Below are 6,777 nucleotides of genomic sequence, written 5' to 3'. Positions count from 1 at the left end.
GTTCTTAGGGGTTCACAGAGACTGAGGGCAGCCACCAAGCAGAAGGCTACATGCATGTGGGCGCTGGTCCTCTGCATAGATGTAATAGGTGATTAGCTTGGTGCTTACTTTCAGAACTCCTAACAGAGGAGTGTGTGTGTGTGTGTGTGTGTGTGTGTGTGTGTGTGTTGCAGGAGGGGCGTGTTTCTGATGCTTCTGCCTGAACATGAGGCCCCTTTCCTCCTACTGTGTTGCTTCATCTAGCCTTAATATGGAGGTTTGTGCCTAGTCTCTTCATAACTTGTTATGCTGTGTCCAGTTGATATCTCTGGGAGGCCTTCTCTTTTCTAAAGGGAACCAGAGAAGCAGTAGATCTTGAGGAGAGAGGAAGTTGGGGGCACTAGAAGGAGTGAAGGTTGGGGAGGCTGAAGTCAGGACGAGAGAAGAATAAATTAAAAGATGGAAGAAAAAACTCCAAGAACCTGAGATCTCTATAACATTCTACCCCAACACTTGTTGCTATGTATTTCTCTTATCACCACATGCTACATTTCCCCTTCATACATCATATGGCTTGCTACAAAATAATTCTAAATAAATTTTTTAAAACTAAAATCAGAGAAAGTATTCTTTGTTTTCTGGCTTCACTACAGTCAAACTGGAAATCAGTTACAAGGGAAAATGCTGGGTGTGAATAAAAATGGCTCCCATTGGCTCAAATATTTAAATGCTTAGTTATCAGAGAGGGGCACTACTTAGGACCGGGTACTTGCTGGAGGAAGTGTGCCAGGGGTTTGGTCGTTGAAGTTTCAGAAGCCCAAGCCAGTCTTAGTGTGTCTCTCTTCCTGATGCCTACAGATCCAAATGGAGAACTCTTAGCTACTCCTCAGCACCGCACCTGCCTGCATGCTGCCATGTTCCTTGCCATGATGACAATGGAGTAAACCTCTAAACTGTAAATCAACCCCAGTTAAATGCCTTTCTTTGTGTTTACCTTGGTCATGTTGTCTCTTCACAATAATGGAACACAGACTGAGACACATACAATTGCATACAAATTAGATAATCTACTTTGCATATATGTGTGTACTATGTGTGTTCTTGGTAAGTGTGTGTGCATGCAAGCATTTTGGCAAGTCAGTGGCCCTCACCTTCCATGCTGTTTGAGATAGTGTGTCTTTGTTGTTCACGACCCCACAGGTCAGTCAGGCTAGCCTACGATTCTCTTCTCTCCACCTTTCATTTTACTATGGGAGATTTAGGATTACAGAAAGATGCTGCCATGCCCAGCTTTGTGTAGGCTCTAAGGATTCAAGCATCAGTTTTCACATTCAGCAAGCAGATTATTCTCTCCATCTCTGTATAACCTACTTTACAAGAAGGGTTCAAAAAAATCTGTATTTTATTTTATTTTATTTGTTCTTTGAGACAGTCTCACTATATAGGACAAGCTGGCCTTGAACTTACTTTGTATCCCATGCTAGCCTCAAGCAATATTCCTGCCTACAATGCCCCTAGAGCAAGGATTACAGGCATATACCCCTGTGCTTGGCTTTGAAGCAGTAAATTAAATTTACTTTTCCTGAAAGAAATCAAAGTGGAGACATGACATACCAAATCCCTCAAGGCACAATATGTGCGGTAGTTAGAGGTAAGGTTATAGCACTCAATGTCTACATCAGAAAAGACGTGATGATCTTCAATAAAGGACTTGCCGTGGCTTAGAGAACTAGAACGGGAAAAGAAAACATGAGCGAAGAAACAAATGGCCACATATACCATAAAACACAAGCATCAGTGAGGAAAGAGCGGCTTCTATCAAAACATAAAATAGACAAACCAATAGACATAGAAAAGGAGGCAAGACTCAAGAAAATATGTATTCAAAGGGAGCGGTACCATTGATATATCACAGAAATGCAGAGGCTCTTTGGAAATTCTTCACCATAGTTTCATGTAAAATTTGATCATCTAGAGTAAACGACAGATTTCTGGGCATATATATATATATATATATATATATATATATAAACTTTTTCTTAGAACTTTACATCTGAATGATCAGGAACATACCTTTTGTTCAAGTACTTGTGGAAGACAATTTATCATATATTAATTGGGTCATAAAGAGTACCAGTAAATTCTACAAAGTAGATATATACATTAAATAAAATTTATTGAAACTGAAAATTTAAACAAAATCAATAAACTAAAGCCCTCTTACATGAAAAGTAACCTTATAGTCACCAACTCTCGACTGAGTGGACAGCAGAAATAAAACCCACTAAAGAATTTCTAGACGTTAATGATGCAGGCTGGGCATCCCCAGTCCAGATGCTGCAGATCTGGAACACTTTAGCACTTTGTGGTACCATACACTGGCAAAGAATTTTGCTTCTCTGTTACTCATGTTGTGTTGGATACAGTCTAAAGTGTAAATATTTAGTACTTTTTAGTCCTGAACCAAAGAAATCTATTCTGAAAACGTAAGAGAAAGGCTGAAGATATTCGGAGGGGATTTTTTGATTTCTAAGTATTCATCCAAATTTGCATCGTTAACTAGTAATTTTAGGATGTTACTTAAGGTAATCTTTAAAAGAATGAAGATGTGAAGCTGGAAGCCTTGTCATCTCTTGGAGAATAAAAACCAGCACAGCCGCTGTGAAAAACTGTGTACAGCTTCCTCAAAAATTAAAAATACAGTTGTTCTATCATCTAGCAATCCCCCTCCTGAGTGTTTACCTGAAAGATGTGAACTGCAACTTCAAAGGAGCATCCACCATAGTCCCATAAAAGGGAAATGAACCATATTGATACAAGAGAGAAATGAGAACCGTTCTACTGTTTCTACCATTACAGTGGGTGACTAAAGACAGTGATAATGTGCCGTACATTTTTGAAAAGATAGAAGAAAGGCTTTTGAATGCTTTCAGTAAAAGTTATGTTAAAAAGATATTAATGCTAAACTCAATTTTGTGTGACATATACATAAAGAAAAATATAACATGATATTCTAAATGACAATTCTATTTGTCTTCTCATGGTGGGGAGAACGTAAGAAATCAAAAATTGGTCAGACTTCAGACATTAATCACACACATCTTAGTGTATGGTAACTGGCAATATAACCTTATACTGATTTTTTAATATAACTTTTTTCTTACTCAGTGAGGATAGTTAAGAATGCTTGCTATACTAAATGAGTAGTCATTTTGAATAAATTTTTTCCTTATACCATGATCCCAACTAATTTCAGATATATAAAAAATTTCAATGTATAAAAAATTAAATACTATAGAAAAATCTAAGAAATGATAAACACAAACTATTGTTTAAGGAATATATTTTAAAACTTAACTGTGTGTCTTAGTTTTTTAATTGCTGAGAAGAGACACCATGATCATAGTAACTCTTTTTAAAAAAAAAATAAATAAAAAGCATTTAATTGGGGCTTTCGTACACTTTCATAGGTTTAGTTCATTATCATCATGGCACGATGTATAGTGGCATGCAGGCAGACATGGTGTCAGAGAGGTAGTTAAAGTTTTACCTTTGGATCCACACAAAGGGAGAACCACTGGGCCTAGAGAGGGCTTCTGAGACCTCAAAGCCCACCCCCTGCTGACATACTTCCTCCACAGAGGCCACACCTCTTAATTCTTTTAAGTAATATCACCCCTTGATGACTGAGCATTCAAATATATGAACCTATGAGGCCTATTCCTTTTCAACCACCAGACTCAAAAACGTTAAAGAATTGTACAGTAGGGTCCACTTAGAAAAGCAAGACATATACTAATTATCTTGACACAGAACATTTAATGTAGATAGTTGGGCACACAGTGTTGGAGGGTCAAAGGGCAACAGAGACACTGAAAATATCCAAAGATTGTGTAATTGTGAATTGCGTAAGGCAGACTTCTACCACCCCATCCTTTACTAGTACCACCCCACCATCAGGTCTGGGAGAGCAGAGAGAAGACTCTGGAATTCTCAGAAGCTCAGTGCTTGGAGAACCTGCAGGTCTTCACTTCATATCCAAGAAGAAGCTGAAGGACAAGGATGACTCCTATCAGCGAGTATCACAATTTGTATCTCAAGCATCAACTGTCGCACTTAGTGTCACTTTGGTTGTTATGGGCTAGGAATACTTTCGAACATGCACAAATATATTTAATTGATTCCACAAACAGTAAAATATTCTTGTGGCGAGAAGATAATAAACACAGAATTATAGCATAAAAAGAGTAGTCATGTTCCTGGCGATCTGAGCAACTGGAACATACACGTTCTAAAATAGATCGGAATTTTATGATATTCAAACTGGCAGAGGGAGCTAGCAAGAAAATCTAAGACAAACAGACTGTCCATTAACATGGAAATGTTGTATTAAATGTGTTAACATATCATCAAACTGTGGGATATTATATTTAGTGTAAAATAAGAAGAAACTGGCTCAGACTTTTGGTCATAACAGAGCACAAGAGTAGCTCATTGTCAAGATCATGGAAGATCTGAGCTTTCCTGGACTTTCAAGATAACAAGTTGACTTGCCATAGTCCCATACACACTACCAAAATAGAGATTCTGGGGTCAAAATAAAAGACCATATTGTTCATGATGCATTGGAGCAGGAAGCTGTACATTTCAGAACTCTTTTCAAATACTCTTGTGACAATTTTTGAGACAAAATATGTTATTAAGTGTTTAGTAGCATCACAGAGAATTGCCTCATCACCCCTCCTGAGTATGACAATGATAAATTCTAAATAAAGAATTTTTTTTTCTTTTTAAAGAAAAGAACAAGGACAGCATTGGAGAATGATCAAAAGCAAGCAGAAATCTAAAGGAATTTCAGAATTTCAGCTTTGAAAGTAAAGATGCACATTGAGTAAAAATCACTTTTCAATAACTATTTCTCAAAGGGCCCCCTTTAGCCTGCAGGGAACACGATCATTAAATCTCAAGCAAGGAATCTCTTAGTGAGGTATTAAAGGACAGAATTTGGGGCTGCCAGAGTATCTAGAAATAGAAAAAGTTTCCACTGGAGAGGACACTTATTAAGGAGCATGTCCAAACTTGTAGGAGAAAATCCCCTCCCTTTCAAACTTGTGACCTCGACAACACACTTCAAAGAGGGAAGGCTTCAAAAGCAATCAGAAGAAATTAAGAAGAAAAACTCGCATCATAGCAAGATCTATGAAAACAAATTTCTCGAAAAAGTGGATTAAATAAGGTTGAACAGTTTAAGGGCAGTGTAAAACACCAGTTGTACTTTTATATTTAAGTAGTCTGCTTGTATACTGTCAGAATTTAAATAATATCATTTTCATTAGCATTCAAACATAAAAGTACTTAAGAGTTAGGTGACAAGTATATGCAAGACTTAGAAAACTGTAAAACATTGCTGAGAAAAACTCATGAATAAATGGAAATACAGTCATGGGTTTAAAGGCTCTGCATTTTAAGATGCAAATTATCCCCAAATTTATGTGCAGATTCAGGAAAACATCAAAATCTCAGTACATTTTTTGGACAGGGTCTCACTATTTGACTTCAGCTAGTCTGAAACTTGCAGTGTAGACCAGGTTGGTCTCAAACTCAGAGATCTGCCTGCCTTAGCCTTCCAAGGATTAAAAGCATGTGTACCTCTAATATATTTTTAAGCGGTCATGGAAATGGGCACAATGATGCTCAGCTGCCATCCTGGCCCTCAGAGGCTCATCTGCAAGGATCACTTGAGCTTGGGTCAGGTTCAAGACCTGTTGGGTCAATACTATTAAAACCGTGGCTCTCCTCCACCCACCACAGAAAAAAGTAATAAGAGATAAAACCTTTATAACCTACTGAACTTTTCTTCAAGACCAGATAAAATAACTCAAAGCATGTCACATTGGCATAGAGACAAAACAGTAGTGCCGAAGACAGGACATGAACAGAAATATATCCAAGCATCTGTGGTCAGCAGAAGTGAATGAGGGATCCCTTTCCTCACAGCCTCACCAGTAATTGGGCTCAATCATTTCCTTGATCTGAGGCATTGTGACTAGAGCAAGACAGATCTCAACGTAGTTTCAGTTTGCATTTCCCTAGCGGCTGATGCTGTTGAACACATTCTGAGATATTTCTTAGCCATGTTTACTTCTTCTATTGAGAACTCTGTTCAGAGCCCATTTTTAAATTGGTTCTATTTTTTTCTTTACTATTTCCTTTTTTTTTTTTTTTTTTTTTTTTTTTGAGTTCTTTAAATATTCTGGCTGGTAATCTTCTATCAAGTGTACAGTTGGTAAGGATTCACTCCCACTCTCTGGGCTTCAAAAACTCTCAATTCAAAAAAAATAAGGAGGACAAAATTGCTCATGTAAAATAATGAATTCTCTTTGATAAAGAAGCAAGAACACAAATATATTAAAATAAACCTCGAAAATATTTTAGTGTACAAAATAGGCCTTCTAAGGAAAATGTAAATAAATTTAAATGACTTTAATATATTTATAATTGTTTAAGCTGAATTCTACTATGATAATCATTAAATTGGATGAATAATTATATACATTTATATGTGAACACACACACACACATATATATATATTAGTTGATTTTAAATTTAGATAGAAACTGTGTTTGTGACTTAGTTGCTAGAGTACTTACCTAACATGCATAGGGCCTTGGGACCAATCCCCACCACCACAAAAACCAGATGTGGTGGCATATGCCTGTAATCCCCATGCTCAGCAGGGAGGTAATCAAATATTCAAACTTGTCCTCAGAATTACCAGCTGAGAGAAGCCTGAGCTA

Source organism: Arvicanthis niloticus, chromosome 17 (assembly GCF_011762505.2).
Source record: "Arvicanthis niloticus isolate mArvNil1 chromosome 17, mArvNil1.pat.X, whole genome shotgun sequence".
NCBI classification, from domain to species: domain Eukaryota; kingdom Metazoa; phylum Chordata; class Mammalia; order Rodentia; family Muridae; genus Arvicanthis; species Arvicanthis niloticus.
The sequence above is the reverse complement of the archived record's forward strand: the minus strand, read 5'-3'. Positions refer to the sequence as shown.